At 44.0% G+C, this 22,833-nt stretch overlaps 1 protein-coding gene and 1 long non-coding RNA gene across 7 annotated transcripts in view; one reads left to right on the forward strand and one right to left on the reverse strand.

The window, feature by feature from the left end:
• The window catches only part of KIRREL3 (kirre like nephrin family adhesion molecule 3), a 548,409-nt gene that overhangs the window by 194,815 nt on the left and 330,761 nt on the right, over positions 1-22,833 (forward strand). The gene's annotated exons all lie outside the window — the stretch shown is intronic.
• Positions 1,121-2,009, reverse strand: LOC115306120. 2 transcript variants are annotated; one of them, XR_003915199.1, is made up of 2 exons: positions 1,939-2,009; positions 1,121-1,360 (listed from the first exon to the last, which is right to left on the reverse strand). It is a non-coding gene; the product is annotated as an uncharacterized LOC115306120 (long non-coding RNA). The 2 variants fall into 2 exon arrangements; XR_003915200.1 differs by lacking the exon at positions 1,939-2,009 and adding an exon at positions 1,734-1,773.

Here is a 22,833-nt window from a genome sequence, read left to right on the forward strand (position 1 = left end):
GCTTTATAAAAAATAAGATTATTATTAGTCCATTTTATGGATGACAAACTGAGTCTCAGAGAGGTTCGGTAAGTAGAAGAGGCAGGGGTTAAATCTGAATCCTCAAGATTTTTGGAGACCCGGATCACGATTCCTGCACAAGGCCACATCCCCCAAATCCGGTGACATGAAGTTCAGAAAGCTACAGTAACACCCCAGAGTTCTGGTTTGCTAATTCCAGGTGGACCTGAATGTGGGCTTCAGGGAGTGTGACTGACACTTTCCCCTTCCCTTTTGCCACTGGCACAAGTCCTACCCCAGAGATGGTGCAGAAAGTCTGCACAGTATCAGTCTTTCTGACCCCAGCCCTGACGGGAAGCATCGTCTTTGGTATCTTTCTCCCTCACAGCTCTGTGTTACTCTCCTCCACTATCAGGAAGGCCTTTTTCTGAGTCCCAGAGTCAGACACTCCAGGGCTGTAAGCTGCATATCTGGTTGGGAGCAGCAGCATTTAAAATGAGCAGGGGAGAGGGCAATACCTAACACAGGAAGGAACCCGTGCCAGTGTGTTTAAGTGTCCTGTTACCCACTGGGTGCCTACCCACACTTCCCGCAGGAAGGAGGAGAATTTAGGTTTCCGTGGCAGAAACATCAAGGCTTTTCTGATGATACCACTTATGCAACCTGCTACCACAGTTGTGAAATCCCTGCTTAAGCCATTTGGACTGGCTGTCCATGTGCTTCTGCTTTCCTCTAGATTTAGCAGTGCACATCCAGTGCAGCAGGACAGGACCGGGAGCATGAAATCTCTCCATCCTGAGAGAATCTTCAGCGTGGGGCCACAAAACCAGGGAGGCAACAGGGATGGAGCCCCTCCCTTTTTATTATTAATCAGGTCTTTGGGTTTTTGTTCACCATTTTAATATATAATCAGGCAGGTCTTACTTTGTGTTTTGCCTTTTATTTTCCCTTCCCCCAGCCACTCTCCATGTCACCTCTAGAGACTGAAGCCTGTGTTCCAGATTCCAACTTTATTGTGTTAGCAAAACCAAAATAAAACTTATGTCCCCCCATGGAAACAAAAGTGTCCCACTGAAAGGTTAGTCTAAATAACAAATTAAATGAAGACATGATAGCGGAGTGGCTTATTATTGGCTGTATGAATAGCGAAATAACCAGACAAGGTAATAGTTCAGCATGAAAAATGTGCTGTCATTTTTGATTCATGCTTTTCCCGATGCCTGTGTGAGCCTTTACCCAGGGTGGGAATGAGCCTGGCGTTACTGAGGCTGGGCTGGCGTGGGAGAGTCGATGTTCCCTCCTAAGAGTTGTTTCTCTTGGGATACGGGGTGGGGAAGAAGAGTCGGTGGTTCAAGCAGCTCTGTAATTAATTTTTTTTAATTAATAGGCTTTGTTTCTTTGAGCAGTTTTACACTTACAGGAAAATTGAACAGAAAGTACAGATATTCCCATATACCCTCCCTCTACCCTGTTTCCCCTATTAGCATCTTGTTGAAGTATGGTTTATTTGTTACTATTGGTAATGCAGTACTGATACATTATTATCAGTTAAAGTCCCCAGTTTAGATTAAGGTTTACTCTCTGTGTCATAAAATACTATGGGCTTTGCCAAATGTGTTATATCATATATTCACCACCTGTATGATACAGAATAGTTTTACTTCCCTAAAAATCCCCTATGCCCTATCTATTCATTTCTTCCTCCAAAGCCCCAAATGTTGGCCACCACTTACTTTGTCCATCTCTGTAGTTTTGCTTTTTCCAGAATATCATTAGTTGGAATCATAAAATATGTAACCTTTTCAGATTGGCTTCTTTCAGTTGGCAGTATACATTTAAGCCTCCTTCGTGTCTTTTCCTCACTTGAAAGCTCATTGATTTTCAAGGGTGAATAATATTCCATTGTCTAGATATACCATCATTTGTTTATCCATTTACCTTTTGAAGGACATCTTGGTTCATTCCAGTGTTTGGCAGTTATGGAGGGGGAAAGCTGCTATAAACATTCATGTGCCAGTTTCTGTGTGGACATAATTTTTCAACTCATTTCAGTAAATACCCAAGGAGCGCAATTATTGGATCAAATGGTAAGAATTTTTTTTTATCTTTGTAAGACACTGCCACACAGTCTTTCAGAGTGAGTGTACCATTTTGCCTTCCCATTAGCAATGAAACTTCTGTTGCTTCATATTGTCCTCGGCATTTGGCTATAATTTCCTTGTGACTATAATTTACCTTTACAAACACCCCTATGATAATACTTTTGTATTCACATAGACCAACATTATGTGACATTTTCACATGTATTTCTCTTTTGATCTTTGTTTCCACCCTCTGAGGAAGTTTTTGTTATCCTTATTTTATAGATGAGAAAACTGAGGCTCAGAAAGATTATATGAGGAGCCCAAGCTGACGTGCTAAGTGATGAGAGCAGGGGCTGGAATTCAGTCTTCTGAGTACACAGTCCACATTCTCTTACTTCTATCCCATTGAACCAGCCGAGGTAGCTAGGAGGGAACTATGGACCCAGGCTCTACCAGGCTCTACCAGAGCTAGGTTACCCAGCACAAAGACTGAATGTGTCCTACAGGCAACTAAAACATCTTGGGCTACAATTCCAGTTGTCAAGGAAAACTTCAGAACATTGTCGGACTTCCTAACCATTGTTTTAGGTCTTTGGAATTGTTTGTATTTTAAAATAACATAGGCAGGTAACTCGCAGCCTCTCTCAGCAGCATTAGAAACTAGATTATTGGAAACGCATTCATTGAGGCCTTTATATAACTTTCCAGATTTCTCAATAAGCACCTATTAAAATACAGGTGCTGGTTGACAGTGAAGAGAAGCAACATGTGCTTGCAGATTGCAAATTTATTCACAGTAGAGCTCAGATATGCAGAGGAAGTGGAGTTATTCATATCTGCCTATTCCTTATCTGAACTTCTCATGAGCGGGCATTCGGTCCACTCCAGTACTCTCAGTCCAGTGTAATAATTTACACATTTCCCTTAGTTAATTCTCAGTCTCTTTGGGTGAAATTGTTTCATCTTGCAAATTGCACTCTCTTCTGAAACTCCTCCCTATCACACCCTCTTAGGATTTTCGCAGGGGGGGGTCACTGTTGGTGAATAGTGACATCCACTTGGTGCCACGTGACACTTCTGCTGAGTCCCCCTGGTGATATCTGAGGCTGGTCTACTTTGCTGTGTCTTCTGTCTCCCCTTCTTTCTCCCTCACTCTCTGGCTAACTCATCAGTCCCTTGATTCAGCGGCCATGTCCAAGGGAATTCAGGGAGGCTTGAAAGGCAAAGTCAACCCTCCCTCAGCCCAACCTGGGGTCTGGTGGCAGTGCCTGGGAGGGACAGAGGACACTGCTCTCAGATACCTATGCCTACACAAAGCGTGGCTCCAGCCTCCTGTTCCCACTTGCTCATTTTCATAAGTGCCTTAAGAATTCATTTCTTTTGAAAGAAGACTAAGTAAAGGAAATAGGTCTGCATGATGTGTACAATGTTCTGCAAATCCCATAAATGTCAGGAGTGGCTGGGCTTTCATTTCCCATGAGCTAAGGCCCAGATGAAACTCCTGTGAGCATGAGCCCAGGGAGTGGGTCCCTGGGTGCATTTGACCCGGGCCAGGGACGAGGAATTGGAATTTTTATTATAACACTTTCTAATTTCCCTTTAGGATTTAATACCTGAACTACTCCCCCTCTCTTCGGGTCAATAAATAACAACAAAATTGTCGATACAGCCCCCCCCCTCCCCCGGCCCATACATACAAAGTGTGCTCTTTTCTCGGTAAGAGCTTTCCTAAACACAGACCTTCTTCAGAAGCAGACAGACAGTGCTCAGGAGGCAACTTCTGATCTTTTGTTCACAGAGATGGCTTTCCCTCCAGCATCCTGGCAATAAACAGAGGCCATTCCAGGGACCCTTCTTTTTTCCTCCCAAACCTGACAAGTTAGCTCATTTTTATTTGTGTTCTCATTTGCAAATCCTCCACACTGCCCGATTTAGTCAGTATGCTATTTTATGCATAATTTTTCAAAAGAACACAGGCCGTTTCTAAGCGGAATACAATAGGCATTGTTCTTGTTTATGATGTTTCCATCCATCACTTGCCCCTCTGGGAACAGGAGCAGGAACGGGAGACAGTGGCAAAGCCCTGCAGATGGTGCAGACAGGGACGGCTGAAGAGCGCCCCCTACCCACACCCGAGCCCCCAGGGCTCCCACTGCATCTGGGGTCAGGATTGAAATCACTCTTTCCTCTGACTCATTGGTGATGATGTGTGCTCATCACTTATTTATTGGTTCATATGCTGTTTAGGTTTACGTCAGGCTGAATGTAACACATGCCAAAACAACAGGAAAAAAATAATTGATCAAATGGTGGGATTGTATTGTAGGTTTTTCTTTTGTTAGTTAAGCATGAATTGAGCACTAACTATATGCCAGGTGTCATGCTACTGAATCCTTACAATAATCCTATAAGTTAGATGTTACTAGATTCATTTTACAAAGGAAGAAACTGAGTCTTCACAAGATTAAGTGCTGTGATCAGTGGCACCAGACGAATCAAGGGCAAGCCTCTTGCCATGATGGTGAGGCTATCACTTCCAATGGAGAATCCAAGACTCTGGGCCCTTCTTTCTATTATCCTCCCATTCTGTTATCCATTCATCATCCAACATACATTTACTCAGTGTTCGAACCAAGTCTGTGCAGTTAACCAGCGTCTTCCTAGGACCAGGTGCAATGCCTGGCAATTTCAGATAGGCAGAAGAGAGACAAATACACAAGTGGATGGGGTCAATGAGAGGACCCCTCAAAGTGGGGAAAAAGGGGAAATCAAACATGGTGCTGATTCCTGGCTTGAGCAGCTAGGTGGACACAGATTTTAGTTACTAGGATTAAGAAGACTAGTAAAGGATGTGATCTGGGAAAAGCAATGAGAATAAAGAGCTTGGGTTGGGATGAGGTCAGTGTGAGGTGCCTGTGACATTCAAGGGAAGGTGTCAAGTTAGGCAGTTCGAAATCATGGAAAGGTTTGGGCAGGACATATAAATATGGGAATTGTCTATCATATCTGATGGAATTGATGAGATGACTGAAGAAGGCACAGTATAGAAAGAGAAAGGTCAAGGCCCAGGGTCCTCTATTTAAGGAATATGAAGAGGAAGACCCTACCAGAAAGACAAAGAAGCCAAGAGAGAGGTATGAGTTGAAAACAGCAGAACGCCCTGCCCCTGAAAAGAGCTGCATTTGGAGAAATTGGGAGGAGGCAACTGTGTGGACTGTTTCCTAGAACCAAATAAGATGGAGACAGAGGTAGACAGACCCCATGATTTGGCCACTCAAAGACTGACAATGGCCTTGACAAGAACATGTTTTTGTAACCAAAGGGTATAAACCAGAAAAGGTAGGTTCATGTGTGAATGAGAAGGGGCAAAGTGGAGCTAATGTGTATAAACATCTTCTTCCAGAAGCTTGCTTGAGAAGGATGCAGAGGGATGGAATGATGGCCAGAAGAAGAAGGTGTAGGGCTTCGGAGAGATTTCAAGAGTGGAAGGACATTGAATATGGGTTTGCTTGCTATTTGCCTACTGGGGATGGCATGAAGAAGAGAGAAAGAGTTTCAGGGAATTTAAGGAATCCTTGAGAAGGCAGAAGAAGAAACATGGAGCACATGGTGAAGAATTGGCTTCTGTCATGAGACACCAGACATAAAAGGGCAGAGGAAGAAAAAGACAAATGCAGTTGTGGTAGGTTTGTAAATCTGGTGGCAAAAATATTTAGTTGTCCATAGAGTATGAGAGTCATCAACATTTGGGGTGGCCAGGTAGCTCAGTTGGTTAAGCATAGGACTCTTGATTTCAGCTCAGATCATGATCTCACAGTTCATGAGTTTGAGACTTGCGTAAGGCTCTGTGCTGACAGTGTGGAGCCTGCTTAGGAATCTCTCCCTCTCTCTCTCTGCCCCTTCCCTGCTCATGCTCTCTCTTTCCCTCTCTCTCTCTCTCTCTCTCTCTCTCTCTCAAAAAACATAAGTCAACATTTTTAAAAATATACTGAAAGTCATCAACATTTTAAAAATCTATATGCAGGGCCTATTTAGCCTTGAGATGCGAAGGCTTTGCCCCTAAAGAGCTCATGGTCACAGGAGGGAGATAGACACCTACGTTACAACCTCATTACATGAAGGAGTGTTTCACAGGATGTGGAGTGCAGGAGAGAGCCACAACCCAGACTATCATAGGGTCAAAGGAAGCTTTTAGGTTTGCCTGACGGGGTGCCCAGCCACACCCACTAATAGGTGCTTAATAGACACCATTCTTTGTTGATAACAATTACTTAGAATTTTGATTTTCTACAAACGGAGATCAGCCTTTGGGAACTGAAATCCACAGAACAGCTTATTATTTCTCTCTCCTTCTCCTGTGACACTGACAGTAGAACGTGCCTGGATGACTTCCGATGGAACTCTGTCTCCAGATCAAAACAATCCATTCCTTTGATAGTGATTGTAAATCTTTGGGTCAATAATGTGGAGAAGTGGTGATGATGCGTCCAATAAGGCTAACCCAAACATCATAGAAACGACAGCACGGCGTGACAGAACACAGACCCTCCTCCATCTGTACAGCAGCCCTCTCCATGTGAGCTGAACTCCACGTTTCCCTCCAGCCCAACATCCCCCAAAAAGTGGCCGTGCTGTTCCCTTGGATCTCCTCCATAGGAGTGTTGGGGCTCTACGGAGCTACCGCTCCGGAAAGGTCAGGGGAAGCATGAAAGGGAGCCCAGCCCCATCTCATTCTCAAAGCCAAGGGCCACAAACCTGGAAGAAATGCAGATCACAATTTGCACACCCTCTCTGGGTGGGTGCACTGAGCAGAATCAATCATCTCTCAGCCAGTGGGAGGGGAATCCCAGTGAGTCCCCCATGGACGTTAAAGAACTGGGATCTGCAGACCCTGGGAGGTAGTGTCTATAGGAATGGAAAGAAATGTCTCACCTTTTCCCAGATTCCAACTCTGTCCCCCACCACCCCGTACCCACTGTGCCTAGTAGATGTTAGGTGCTAGGGCAAGCAGAGTCGTGTCATGGCGGGGATTGTGGGCTCTGGAGCCAGACCGCCAAGTCTGTCACATATCAGCTATGATGACTCTTGACCTCTCAGTGATTGGGTTTCCCCATCTGTAAAATGGGATGCTGCTGCGGCAGCTGATAGTATCTATATCGTAGGGTTGTTCAAAGGAGGAAATTGAACAGTTCCTGACACATAGTAGATATTTAAAGAAATTTTTAAAACTGGATAAATGTGGAGAGAAGGATTTGTCAGAGTAGATCTGCTGCCATTGTTAGAAGACAATCCACGGAAGCCAATTCAAAAGGAGTTTTCCCTTCTAAGGCAGACTGTCTCTATGGCTGAGCGTGTGGCAGACACAGAAACAAAGGCCCAGGCAGAGAGCATTTGTGCCTCACAGGGCGACGAAAGGAAAAGAAATAACAAAGAAGCAAGTTAATTGTATTCCTGAGACTGGCTGGCCAAGCTTTACCACCATCCCTTCCGCCAAACTAAGGAGCTAGGAGAACACTTACATTCATTAAGAATGTATCTTTCTAGGGAAAAAAAAAAAAAAAAAAAAGGACTGGTGCTTCTTTTCCTCTTATGAAAAACGTGAAAAGAAGATTCCAGAAGTTGGCACAAAACGACGGGTCTCCCTTCTTTAGCTTTGGAAGGAAAAGTGGGATGAAATGTTCTGTTGTGCCTTTGGGGTGTGTTTATGTTTATTTGGGTAGGGTTGCTTTGGGTTCATTGTTCTTAGCATTTGGCAAGGATTCAAAGTACGAGACCTGCAGACACCATAAGGCCACTGGCCCTTGTGATATTACTAATTATGCCAACTCCCCGAGCTTTAAGCAGGCTGTTTGCTTGTGACCCACACATTGCAAATCAGAGGATCCGAAGAACATGAACAGTGGGGGGGGTGATAAAACCTAGGTTGATTAGCTCTATTATTCCATCATTCTGTCATTCATTCTATCAGTTGCTCTCTCTCCTGTGAGTGGACCCCTGGCTCAGCTAAAATTATATCTGACCCCTCCTCCTACAGATAACTTAACTGCCCTCCCCCCGCCACACCCCCACCCCTGTGCTGGCCCTTCCCTTGCTTTAAATGCAGATGAAAGCCCAAAGCCCACCATGCTCTGTCAGCCAAAATTTCCTCTAACTACAGATTAGGGGATACAGAGAGAGCCACTGCGTCTCCCTTCAGACCCCCACTTGCAAAAACACCTGCTACTGATTGCTCATTCAAAACGATCAGGCTCCATTTCCTGCCCTCCTTTCCTGCTGGCCTTCCGTCAGTACTGGCCGCCTGTCCGGCAGCAGTGGCCCAATTAGGAAATCAAGCGAGGGCCTCATCCAAGGTGCCCTGCAAGCAGGACCAGCCCAGCCAGTGTGCTCCGTCGCTTCCGCCCGAGGAGCCCTGAGGCGGGAACTGGGAGAGCGCGGGGCAGGAGCTGAGGGGGCATTTGCTCCTTGGCTGCCCAGCTGTGAGCAGCATGCAAGCTTGGAGTTGGCCAGCTTCCTTTCTTCAGCCGAGCTTGACAACACTCTGACCGCTTTGGTAAAAAAAGCCCCCCACACTGATCCTGGAGGAAGTCAGTATGTCTGTATCAGGAAAACATTGTACCGTTCTTGCACAGGCTGTTATTAATTTTTATTAAGCTTCTTTTATTATCAATGGCCATTATTATGTTTTTCTACTCATACAACAGAACCCCTTTCTTCTCCTCATATGCATTGGGGGACAGGACTTGGCATATTTTTAAAATAATTTCTTCCATTAGGTTGTAATATTACCACATCATAGAAAATTTGGAAAGTAGAGAAAAGGAAAAAGAATCAACTCAAATCCCACCAGTCTTATACAAACACTGTTAGCATTTTGGTGAATTTCCTTTGAGTCTTTTTCTTATGCATATTTTAACATAGTGGTAATTATCTTTACTTATATTTTTTATCTTCCCCTTTTTTTTTTCACTTAGTGTAGCTATCATATGCAATTTTCATATTATGTCATTCTCATAAACAATCATTTTAAGGATTCCATAATAGTCCATCAAGTTCTATGAGCCATATTTTGTTTAACCATTTCTCAACTGTTGAATAGTTAGGCGATTTTTGCTATGACGCTTGTAGACTTTTTTGCTGTGTAGAATAATTTTCTCAGAACAGATTGACAAAAATGGAGATTATGGAGTCAGAGGGTCTGAATGTATTTTCAACTGTTGATACACACTGCCAAACTGCTTTTTTAAATGTTTATTTATTTATTTTCAGAGAGAAAGCGTGCACTTTTACAGGGAGAAGAGGGGCAGAGAGAGAGAGAGGGATCCCAAGCAGAGAGCCCAACGTGGGGCTCAAACCCACGAACTGTGAGATAATGAACTGAACTGATGCCCAATAACCTAAGCCACCCAGGCACCCCTATCGAACTGCTTTCTAACTCATGTTCTAGTCTAACCATATTCCATAGGCTTTTTTTTTTTTTTTGGTCAGTCTTAGTGTTTTTATGGGGATTTGGGGTGGAGGACATATCACCCCTACATTGCATTGATATGGTGACAGTCTGGGCTATCTTCTCCCTTACAGAAAAGGCCCTCTGAGAAGCCTCCTTCCTACTCCCCCAGAATGCTTTGCACCATAGGGCACTTGATGGACTAGGAAGGAACAAATGAGTCCCCTAACCATGCTGGAACTGGCATAAGCCTTGGGAAGAAACATATCCGTACATTTCTTTGTTAGGGTGAAAAGCAGAAAATTAATGTCAGACTTGTCATGCATAACTCAAAATGCTTGTTTTTGCTGTATTAAGAGATTTTCTTACAGAAAAACACCTGGCTAGCTGTCACAGGGCCACATGTAAATAATGAAAAACAACTCTCTTGAGGCCAAAGCTCTGAATGGATTCTGGTACTTCTCACCACCCTTGCCCCCAGCCTGCTACCTTCCATGCTTCTTTGTCCCCATGGGAGTTCAGTAGAGTTTGGAATAAGAGTCTTCCCCTACTTTTTCTCTGTGGGCAAAATATAAGTTCTAGAATGCCTTTTCCACACCAACCTCCTTGACACACTTGGCTCCTCTACCTCCAAACAAGCAGAAAACTGGAGCTATAATTCTCCGGGTTTGGAAAGCTGTGCTTTTTTAAAGATGAAGCCATTGACCATTAGTGGCTCATGATGTTTCTTCTGGACACTCATAACTGCAGATCCAGTTATGATGCAATGGACTGTTCTTTTGTTTTAGCTCAAATTAGTACTTTGTGCTGGTGAAGGATAAACTCAAGGGTAAAATGAGAGAGGGTAATTTTGACTTTAGGACTGCCACACAGGGTTGTGTGGGTTGTTTACTGCAAAGAACACGTGGCTGGTGGAAGAAGGGATGTGGAGTAAGTTGTGACTGATGCTCAGCCTACTAACCACTATTCAATTCATATACCCTAGTAAGAGGCTATGTCCACCTATTACTCTTATTCTAAGAGTACCATTTTCTTTTTTAAAAAATATTTACTTATTTTGAGAGAGGAAGCGAGAGAGAGCACAAAAGAGTGTGAGTGGGGGAGGGGCAGAGAGAGAAGCAGAGAGACAGAATTCTAAACAGGTTCCATACTGTCAGCTCAGAGCCCAAGATGGGGCTCGATCTTATGAAACCTGTGAGATCATGACCTGAGCCAAAATCAGGAGTCAGACACAACACACTGAGCCCTTGAGAGTACCATTTTCTAAAATGAATGTTTTGAGAACAGTTTAAATTTAAAGAAAAGTTGCAAAATAGTACAGGGAGTTTCCATATATCCCACACCCAGTTTACTCCATTATTAATATCTTATGTCAGTATGGTACGTTTGTTACCTTTAATGGATCAATATTGATACATTATTATTATTAACTAATGTCTATACTTCATTTAGATTTCCTTAGTGTTTACCTAATATCCCTTCTCTGTCCCAGGATCCCATCCAGGATACCACATTACATTTAGTATTCTTGTCTCTTCGGGTTCTTCTTGACTATGACATTTTCTCAGATTTTGTTTGTTTTTTATTACCTTGACAGTTTTGAGGAGTCCTGGTCAGAATGTCCCTGGCCTGGGATTTGCCTGATGTTTTCTCATGACTTAGACTGGGGTGATGGGTTTGGGGGATACCACGAGGTAAAGTGCCATTTTAATCACATCCTATCATGGGTACATTCTATCAGCATGATTGGTCACTATTGAGGTTAATGTCAATCACCTGGCTGAGGTCATGTTTGTTGGATTTCTCCACCAAAAAATGTACTCTTTTTTCCCCACTTTTCATATTGCTTCAGAAAGGCATCAGTCGGTGCAGCTCACATTGAAGGAGTAGGGAGTTTTTTCTGCTTCCTCAAGGAACAAGTATCTACAAAAATTACTTAGAATTCTTCTGCAATGGAAATTTATCACTCTCCTCTATTTTTGTCCTTTTTTATATATCTATCCAATAATTTATTTACAGTATGAGTCCATACTGTGTCCATATGTCAGTGTAGACTTCCGGATATTTATTTTATACTTTGAGTTACAGTCCAACACTATTTTATTTATTTTGTAGCTCACAGTTTTCCATCTTTGGACATCAGGAGTTCTTTCCGTTGGATTCTGTCCCTTTGGTACATGCCCCATTATTGTGGATTTTTTTGGACTATGTTGAATTGTGTCCCACAAACAAAATATGTTGAAGTCCTAACCCCCAATCCCTCAGAGTACCATAGTTTGAAATAGGGTTGTTGTAGTTGTAACCATTTAAAATGGACTATACTGAAGCATGGTAGCCAATTAATCCAATGTGACTAGTGTACTTACAAGAAGAGAGAGACAAACAAGGAGAAGATGCACAGATGCAGAGATTGGAGTGACATATCTTCAAGCCAAGGAGCACCAAAGATTGGCCAAAAATATCAAAAACTAGGAAGATGCAGGGAAGGGTTCTCCCTTAGAGATTTCAGAGGAAGCATGGCCCTGCTAATACCTTGATTTTAGACTTGCACCCTCTAGACTATGGGACAATAAATTCCTGTTATTTTAGGCCACCCAATCTGTAGTCATTTATTATAGTGTCTCTAGGAAACAAACACAGAGAACTCCCTTATTTTCTAGCACTGCAAGGTACTCTAGACTCCTCCTGTATGTGACTTCCCCCAGTCCTAGAATCAACCACCTCAAGGATCCCTGGCTCCTTCTATTAGATAATGGTATTAGAAACCCAAAATCTGGATGCTAGATATGCTTTTTGCCACTGGGACATTGTTGCTTTGAGGCCTTCCAAAAAGACAGAGAGAGGAAATATGTATGGAAGCTAACCCTCACATTACACATATCTATAGGTATTTTATATGTAACATCTTTATCAATGTTAAGCTCACTATATATTCATACTGATATGTCCATCTCTAATCTATTACCACTTTCTACCCACCTCCTTTTGCTTATCTGTAACTTTACTCCAACAAGAAGAAACCTGGTTTCCACCATCCATCAACCATTTACTTAACTGTTCAACTTCAGTTACAAATATACTTTATCAGAATTGTTAACCCGGGGATTCCTTTTTAGATTCACATAAAAGATACTCTATGGGTTGGCAGCATCTCTGCATACCCTCCAAACAGAGTCTGCTCCCTGGATCCTCTGTACTTGGCCTGCCTCATCTTCTCAAAGATGAAACCTAGTCTCCCAAAAAGATCTGTTACTGGTTATTTATATGTCCACATTCGTCAGGATAAGCAAGGCTGAGCTACAGGAAGAAATGAGCGTCAACATCTCAGCTTTGCTTGGCACAATGAAGCTTTATCTTATTCACATCAGATTCTGATACAGCTTGGGCACCTTCCTCTACCTTTAGCTTTGTCACTTTGAACTTGTGGCCTCCAAAGTAGGGACAACAGAAAGAAGAGAGAGCTGAAAGATCATGCAGAATGTTCTAAAGATCTAGGCCTGGAAGTCACCTACCTTCCTTCAGCCCCCATGCCCATGACCAGAACTGTCTCGTGGCCAGAATCTAATTTGGGAAGGCTGAGGCTCCCTGCAAGCCTGGGGAAAGGAACCAGTTCCTGAACCCATTGCATCATCTCTGCCTTAATCTCTATGTGAATTTTGGTCAGTGTGTTCACTGTCCCCAAATAAATCTTATTTTAACTCTTATTTTTACAAAGTTAAAATAAAGGCTTATTTTATGATAAAGGAATTTTAAACATTTTATTTTATTTTATTTTATTTATTATTTTTTAAGAAAGTTTTTTTTTAATGTTTTATTTATTTTTGATACAGAGAGAGACAGAGCGTAGAGGGGGAGGGTCAGAGAGAGAAGGAGACACAGAACTGGAAGCAGACTCCAGGCTCTGAGCTAGCTGTCAGCACAGAGCCTGACGTGGGGCTCGAACCCACGTATGTGAGATCTGACCTGAGCTGAAGTCGGAGGCTTAACCAACTAAGCCACCCAGGTGCCCCTTTAAACATTTTAAACCTTGGGGAAGAGAAAGAACAGGGCTCCATCCCCTGAAAAATCCATTATATTGGCAGATTTCTTTTTCTACCAATGCATGGTCAAACTTCTTTTTTTTATTTTTTAATGTTTACTATTTATTTTTGAGAGAGTGTGTCAGTACGGGATTGGCAGAGAGAGAGGGAGACACAGAATCCGAAGCAGCCCCCAGGCTCTGAGCTGTCAGCACAGAGCCTAACACAGGGCTCAAACCCACAAACCGTGAATCATGACCTGAGCTGAAGTCAGATGCTCAGACCAACTGAGCCACCCATGCGCCTCTCAAACTGCTTGAGGACAGCTGATTTTTTTTAAAACCCATCACTTGATGACTCATCCAAAGCAGTTCCACAATTTGCTTTTATTCTCCAGAGCTAAGGTGGCATATAAAAGTGGTGGCCAGGCGGGTCATGGAGCCCTTTGATGTTTTTCCATGAGACATGGGCCAAAGGGAATTGAGGGGCCCCTTCACATGATTTCCGGTGTACTGTAGGAGAAAAAAAGTTTTTAACAAGAAAGGAAGTGAGCCCCATTCTTCATAAGATTTTAATGTCGAAGAAACTTTAAAAATGAGGTCTAAATAATTTTCCAGGACATAAGATGCTTAGGATGATTGGACATTAAGGGGGAGAAAAAGTATGAAACAAAACTGTACATACAGTGTGACTTCACTCTGCAATATACTCTCTACAGAGAAAGCAGAATACTGCAAAATATTAACAGTGGTTTTCACTGGGCAGTGGCGTAATTGGTGTTTCTAATGATCTCATGTAGACTTTAAGTATTTTCCAAGCTTTCTATACTGAGTATACATGACTTTTATAATATCAAAAAGAATGCTTAAAAAATTTTTAAAGATATCAAATCCAACTCACCTCCCTGTCATCAGCATGGGGGAACAAATGCACAGAGACAGTAATTGATTTGTCCAACATCATCCTATGCCTGGGATTTCAGGAGGCTCTCAAACTTCACCCTGGAAACACCTGTCAGCTTAGCACAGATGGCCTGGCCTGCATCCCGAGGGGATAGATATGATGCCAGATGTGGACATCTGGCCACTTCTGGGTACCCATTTACTTTTACACAGGACATCCCCCAAGCCTGATGCCCTGTCAGAAGGCTGCTCGGGAAAGATCTATACTGATGAGAAATCTCAGCCCCCAAATTCATTTTTCAAAGAAGCCAAGCAAATCTGGTGATTTATTCTCTGTCATTCTGATTCCCAGCATATGTTCCACATCAGGTAAGTGAGATAGAGGGATGGTTCAGCAAACATTAAGTTAAAAGAAACCCTGTCAGGCTTCCCCCCACCCCTGAGAATAGCTGGGTTTTATTTAAAGCCACAAAGTAATTAATTACATTGAGTAAAAAGGGAAGGCTCTCTCCTGCACAGCACTTCTCAAGTGTTTTCCACAGAAGATGCCATTCTTACGAAATCGTTCACACACCCACGCTAACTTGGGTTCCTGTTTCTTCCTCATTTTCTTCCTTCGCGTCTGCAGCCTATCCCTGTTTTCCTGCAAATCTCTCTCCTTGCCTGTCTCTTGTCTTTGCTTCCTGCCCGTCTTCCCCCTCCTAATCCCATTCTCTCTCTTTCTTTCACTGTAACTGCTGTGTCTGGTCCCTGAAGCACAGTCCTCTCTTCCACACATAATGCGGAGTCTCCTGTGGGTACCATTAAGCCAGGCTCAGCCCAGCTTCCCCTCCAGCTCTGCCTCTGGTGATTGACCTAGAATTTGTTCTCTCCATCCCTGCCAGGTCTGTCTCCTCCTGAAGGTACACATGGTGGCACAGCTCTTGGTTCACTTGATTCTGTTTGATCCTAAGAAGGGGGTGGTGTGGTATGATACTGGTTCGTGGAACCAAGAACCCCATCTTAATAAGAGAATGGTATGGTGATGGCAGCTTGCTACCATAATGACTGCTGTGGATGGAGCCCTGTAGATAGACAGATGGAAAGAAGGAAAGAAGAAAAGAAGGAAGGATATCATCAGTCCATTCATGCATTCATGTGAAAAGCACTTATTAAGCACCTATTGTGTGCTAACCTTGATGCCAGGTGTTGAGAATATGGACAAAAAGTAAAACAAGTTTCTGCTTCTAAACAATCTAGTTGGAGAGATACACAAGAAAACAATCATTACAATAAAACAGGAGACTTGTTATAGTGATTGCACAAGATTCGGGGTCTATAGAAGGAGAGGGTAACATTGCTTGGGTGGGGTAGGTGGAAAAGAGCATGAAAATAGATTTCCCAGGAGATACTTGTGAGGCAAACAAGGAAGGAAAGGAAACAAATGTGCTTCAGGAAGAGAGAATAACCCTGTTCCAAGTCACAGAAGTATAAAGGGCGGAATTCTGTTCAGAGGCCCGCTGGTAGAGAAGGACTGGGGCACAGGTGAGCGGGTAGTGAAACCACAGGGCTCAGCAACAGGTCTTTGAGCTCTATCAGCCTTACCAAGGAGTCTGGACTCCAGTGCATGGTCAATGGGAAGCAACCCAAGACGGAAGCAAAAGAATGACATGGTCCGTCTTGCATTTTTTGATAAATTACTCTGGCGGCTGTATAGATTGGCTTATAGGTGGTTGGAGACAACTGTCCGGATAAGAAATGATAAACGCAGCGATGGGCACAGGTGGCAGGGGGATTTGTTGAGTGCCAGGCACTGGGCCAAGTGCTTTTATATCTATAACCCCATGTATGTTCAAAAGGATGTAAACAACTGCATAACTCCTCATAGCAACACTGGGAATGCACATCTCGGAGTCTATCAAATAATAAGAATGACAGTTCTACGCTGAAATGGTATAGACGGGTCCTTTAATGGAATTGAAATAGCTTGTTTTGGTGTTTATACAGACTGCATGATAGCTTTTGTTCAGAAAGAGCTAACATGGCAGTCTTCATGCATCGCTTGTGGGAATTTATGTTGGCACAACCTTTCTGGAGACCATCTTGGTCATACTTTTAAAAAGCTGTAACATCTGCAATTTTTGTTCCAGCAACTTCTATTCCAGAAACCCAAACTAACAAAAATTAGGGAAGTGCGCAAAGATTTAGCTGAAAGGATATTTATGGCAGCATTGTCATCGTAGTAAAATGCAAATTGCAACAATTGAGGCATGGCTTAATACACTCTAGCACAACAGTACAATGGCAGAGTTTTCAGCCTTTAAATGCCATGGTGTGGAAGTGTATACATAGACATGGAAAGAGGTTCACATTGATTTAGCACCTCTTCAAAGACACAGTCTAAATAAAAATGGGCAACAGCTATGCAAACACAGCTTCAAGACAAACTCTTGCACTAGTTTCCAATATATTTTTAAGTGAAGGAGCAAGATACAGAGAAGCATATATAGTATACAGAGAAGCATATATAGTATGATACCATTTTAATTAAAAATAAAAAATATGCACATGTGAATCTCATGAATATGCCCTAGAGAGGGTGGCAGGATATCTACTGATGTGTTATATGTGTTTATCACTGGGTGGAGAATGATAGGAGTTGGGTAACTTTAATTTACTCTTTTGGATTGTCTACAGGTTTTTTTTTTCACTTTTTTATACAATGAGCATGTATTTCTTGTATTAGAAAATAAAAGGAGAATGGGGGAAGGAAACCCATCACAGTTTGTATAGTCATGCAGTGGGTCAGTCTACCCTTCCCCATTGCTTCATTTATTCTACCATCATGCTTGATATACCCATTATTTCTAGGTCTCATGGGATGTACTAGAGATACAAGGATAATTAAGCATGGTTCTTGTCCTTAGGCAACTCCCAAACTAACAAAGAAATTGATTAATAGATAAATAGTATATTTCTGTAACATGTTATAATATTATACATGTTATAATGGCCAAGTAAAACAGTGATAGAAATATTTACATTGGGGGTCCCCTGGGTGGCTCAGTCAGTTAAGCGTCCTACTCTTGATTTTGGTTCAGGTCATGGTCTCACAGTTTGTGAGATCCAGCCCAGCTGGGCTCCATGCTTAGGACATGGAGCCTGCTTAGGATTCTTTCTCCCCCTCTCTGCCCCTCCACACCTCAAAATAAGTAAGTAAACTAAAAAAAAAAAAAAAAAAAAAAAAAAGAAAGAAATACTTACCTCGTTTTATGGGCTCACAAATGAGTCTGATTTTATCTTTTAGGTATTAAAAAGTGACTTCCAATGGATTGCTATAGTTCTGCTCCTCATGCCTCTATTTCAGTCTGGTCCAGCAAAATGGTTGGGAAAGAGGCAGGGGAAAGGTTGTGGGGAACAGAGCACTGTGCTTGGAGTCAGATCTAACCCATCCCTTCAACTCATCCAGAAAATCTCTGTGGTCAATGGAGCAAAACTTTGTCATAGGTGTATAAGAACTTTGTCTGGCCCCACCTACATTTCCAGCCTCACTTGCATGGGTTGCCTTCAGTAACTCCGCATTCGTGATTCACATTGCATTGTCATTATCCTCTAGACCTTCCAGATCCTCGAACTACTTAATGACTTTAAATATATTGTTTTCTTTACCTCTAACCCTGGGGTTTTTGCCTAACAACACCGTTGGCATTTGGGAGCAGATAATTCTTGGATATGGGGGGTGTATAACTATGCCTGTGCATTGGAAGAGGTTTATAGCATCCCTGACCTCCACTCACTAGATTTGGGAGCATCTCTCCACTCATAATAATCAAAAATGCTTCCAGATGGGACTCAGTGAGGATGTGACTCTTGATTTCATCTCAGGCCATGATCCCACAGTTGTGGAATCGAGCTCCATGTTGGGCTCCATGCTAAACGTAGAGCCTGCTTAAGATTCTCTCCCTCCATGTCCCTCTGCCCCTTCTCACATGCATGTACCCCCTCTCTCTGTCTCTCAAAAAATAAAAATAACAATAAATTTAAAAAATAAAAAGGAAAAATGCCTCCAGACAGTGTCAAAATGTCCCGTGCGGTGCAAAATTGTTCCTGGTTGAGAAGCACTGCAGTCATTGAGCGTGTCACCCCCACAAAGGTCAGTTTCCATCTCTGGGACTGAGTCCCCATCCGGAAAGCTGGTCTGCAAAAATAGATGGGCAAGCTAGGTCCCCATGGATTGATGGTCAAGGTTCTGTCAGTGCTTCTTGGGCTCCTCCCACATGCTCAACACCATGCTGTGGGTTAAGAGGGCACTGGAGGAAATCTTGTTCCTGCTCTTTCAAGTGGCTGGGGAAACAAACACTGTTTACCAAACACTTAACATGCAACAGACCGCAGCCTATGAGTGGAGTCAGGCTCTGAGGCACTGAGCAGTCCTACGCTGTGGTTCCACTGGTGATGCTGGTCCAGGGTCCTGTGGAGAGGAGACAGTTTCTCTCTTGACATCTAAGGTGTGGTAACACTCATAGACGGCAGAGCTGACACCTCTCAAGAAGCCACAGGAGGCATTGATGGCTGCAAATTCAATTTCCAAGACGTCCCAAGGCCTCACGTGGTCTCCTGGGCTTTGGTTGAACCGCTTTATGCAAAGCTGGCTGAGTGCGAGCCTCCATCCCCAAGGGCCCATCTGAAAATGCTTCCCACAGAAAAAAGCCAAAAAAAAAAGGCGGGGGGGGGGGAGCATTCCATGAAGTAATCTCTCTGTTCCCTTTGGATTACTACAAAGTTGTTGTTTTCTTTTCTTTAACATTTATTTATTTTGAGAGACAGAAACAGAGCACGAGCGGGGGAGGGGCAGAAAGAGGGGAAGACACAGAATCCCAAACAGGCTCCAGGCTCCAAGCTGTCAGCACAAAGCCCGACTTGGGGCCCGAACCTATGAACTGAGAGATCATGACTTGAGCTGAAGTCGGACGTTTACCTGACTGAGCCACCCAGGTACCACACTACAAAGTTTTAATAGTTTACTTCTATAACTCCCAAATCTTTCACTTGGCCCAGAGGTGTTTTCAGCTAAAGCAGAGTATTTTCCCCAAACTTCAGAAGGATGCCCTGAATTGGGTGGGTCACATGAAAGCCTATTACTAGAAAAGGGCTCAATCCCTCTCAAGCGACCTGGATCAATCCTAGTGTTTGCTCACCTGGTATTGAACCCCAAGATAGACCCAGTCTTGCAGCCGGTGCCCTGCAATACCAAACTCTGCCATGATATATCTTGATGGTGCTTGTACATCTTCTCATTTGACTCTCAGAAGCACCCTGAGAAGTAGGTGACAGGGGTCTTTATTCAGCCATCAGTTTCATGAGGTTTCATCACTTGCTGAAGGTGGCACAGAAGCCAGCACCCGAAACCCAGGTCTTCTGATTCCATGCGTGCCACCTGGCACCTCAGGAAACTCCATCTGAAACACACAAACCCTTCTCTGGGTGGAGTATGGACAGAGCCTGGAAGAGACCAGAGCTGCCCCTGCAGCAGGCATGGGAGGGAAATCCTCTGGACACAAGGCTGGACCAACTTTTAGAGGCAGGGGTAGAGGCACAGAAGGCCCCCAAGCCAGCCTGACTGTTCTCCGGGGGGAAGGGCGGGGCTTCATCAGGCCCCTACCATGCTACCTTAGGAGCCTGGCCCCTGACTCACAGGAAAGGCTGATGTTCATCAAGCCACAGAAGTCAGGAGTCTTGAGGCAGCCTCTTTCTCCATCTTCTGCAGGTACAAAGAACAGGGACATTGCCAGTGTGGTGTGTGAGAGAGCCCAAACTTTGCTTGAGAAGAGAATTCAGATTCCACCTGTGTTCCTTCATTTGTAAGACACAAATAATAGCATTTGCCCTTCCATGGTCTGTGTTAGGCTGAGGATAAAAAATTTTTAATTTTTTAAATGTTTTATTTATTTTTGAGAGAGCGTGAGCAGGGGAGGGTCAGAGAGAGAAGGAGACACAGAATCTGAGGCAGGCTCCAGGCTCTGAGCTAGCTGTCAGCACAGAGCCTGACACAGGGCTTGAACCCATGAACTGTGAGATCATGACCTGAGCCGAACAAAGCTGGATGCTCAACTGACTGAACCACCCAGGCACTCCTGAAGATAAAAATTTAAAAATCACATCCGTGTAATTTATTTTCCTAGATCACCTGTTACACAAAAGGCAATTTTTTATTACGAAGTATTTCCTGAGCACTTCCATTGCAGTGGGGTGAATAAGACAGGCTTAGTGCTGCCTCCGTGGACTGGAGACCAGGCATGGCTTGACCAGGCTGATCAGACTTGCTTAGAAGGATGGGTTCAGGAAGCTCAGAGGTGGGGCATGGCTGTCATGGGGAGAAAGGGGAACTGACACTGTCCCAGGACTCCTATTTGTCTCCTAGAGAGTTAAGATGGGCACCCCAATCAAGGAGTTCCCACTGCCTGCCACCCCCCCCCCATACAATGTTTACTTTATGAAAAGTGTCCGTGCTGCTGGGAAAGATATGTGACTTGGTGCTTAACTCAGTGGGAATGGGGAGAACTCCATTTTGCTATTGGGCACCAACGTCCAATGCATCCATCTGAATTTTTAAAACGATCGACTTCTTAAGTGAGTGCATTTGGCAAACAGCTTCTTTTGCTTGCCTCCCATGGCTTTGCATATTCTTTTGCAAAAGGACGGGAGGCAAATGCAGTGATTTCTAAGAATGACGGGCTGTTCTGGGACCTGGGACTTGGGGGTTGGTTGTCTCAGCTGTTTAGAAATACTCAAGCGTACTGGACAACTGGTTAGCAATAGCGTATTGAGAAGCTCTGTCATTGTTTTATTAAGATAAACCACATTTAGGAGTTCTGGAGCCCAGCAGGGGCTCCATCATGGGGTGCCATGGGGGGTAGGGAAGTTTACAGATCATGTCCAGGACTTATTACAAAGCAGCACCTTTGAAACTAGAAGCTTTGTGGTGTGTGAGGCCATGATGCAGCAGGAAGGAGCCAGCTGTCAGCTTGCTTCCCGTTGAGGATGCAAATCCAATTGGCTCAGAAGACAGGTCAGCAACTCCCAGAGAGCCCTGCCCTGGAGAAATGCACCCAGCCCAAGGGTTCAGCTGTCCAAAAGAGAATTCTTCCAAGTGGAGCTGAAAGAACTTGACGGGACCCCCATTCTGCCTATGGGGAGATGCAGCCCATTTTGCCTATGGGGGAGGTACAGGCCATACAAATGCAGTATTGGGGTACAGGAGTGTGCAGCCCACAGCCCCCCATGTGCGTACTGCAAACACACATAATGTACTTGGCTTGAGTGAAGGCACACATGGTGTCCTGGGCATGGGTAGCCCAGAGCTCTGAAGACCAAGGCAAAATTCCATAACTGAAGTCAATCCTAACCACTTCCAAGGCCTCCTCTGCCTGAGGGCAAAGCCCATCCCAAAGGATACAGAGGCCCCTCTCTGCTGCTGAAGGGATCCAGTGCACAGGCTCCGGACACCAGCTAGAAGTGACTGAGGTGCCCATTAACGCAGGCTCCAAGTTCCTTCTCCCTCTTCATGTACACGTGGTATTCCTTCCTAGGGTATATCTCCTGCTAGGTTAGGGTTAGGTTTTAGAGCCCTTGTTCCTAACCCCCATCTCTACTTCCTAACCCTTCTTCATTTATTTTTTTTTATTTAGTTTTGAGAGACAGAGAGAGACAGTGCGAGCAGGGGAGGGTCAGAGAGAGAGGGAGATACAGAATCTGAAGCAGGCTCCAGGCTCTGAGGTAGCTGTCAGCACAGAGCCTGATGCAAGGCTCAAACCCACAAACCGCAAGATCATGACCTGAGCCAAAGCTGGACGCTTAACTGTCTAAGCCATCCAGGTGCCCCCATTTATTTTTTTAAAAAATCATTACCATCTACTTCTTCATCTTAACATAGAGATTACATGCACGACCCTGTACACAAGTACCTAGCAGCATGCCAGCCACAGGGAAGGCATTCGGTAGAAGGGGCTTCCATGTTTGCTATGTCATCTCTAGGACGCCTATCACTGCTGCCTCTGGTCAGAGGCCCTGCAACCCTCTCTCCTGACCTCATTCCACTCTGTCAAGATATTTGGAAAACAGGGAGTGTAGAGAGTGAACTAGACTCTCTCGCTGCCTGTAGCTTTAGAAGGTCCCCAGAAGTCTCCAACTAATTTAGAGTCACAAAAGTGTTCGCTTTTCATCAATCAGTCACTAAATACTTACTGTCTGCCAGTTTCAGTGTTAGGGACTGAAACAGTAGAGATGAATAAGGCTTGTGTGTCCCAAGCTCCAAGAAACTCTTAGGAAAACACATGCGTATGCATGTACACACACGCACACACATCTTGATGCCCTTCCTACAGCAGAAGCTGACCCTCTCCCTG

The sequence above is a fragment of the Suricata suricatta genome, chromosome 11, assembly GCF_006229205.1.
Source record: "Suricata suricatta isolate VVHF042 chromosome 11, meerkat_22Aug2017_6uvM2_HiC, whole genome shotgun sequence".
In the NCBI taxonomy this organism is placed as follows: Eukaryota; Metazoa; Chordata; class Mammalia; order Carnivora; family Herpestidae; genus Suricata; species Suricata suricatta.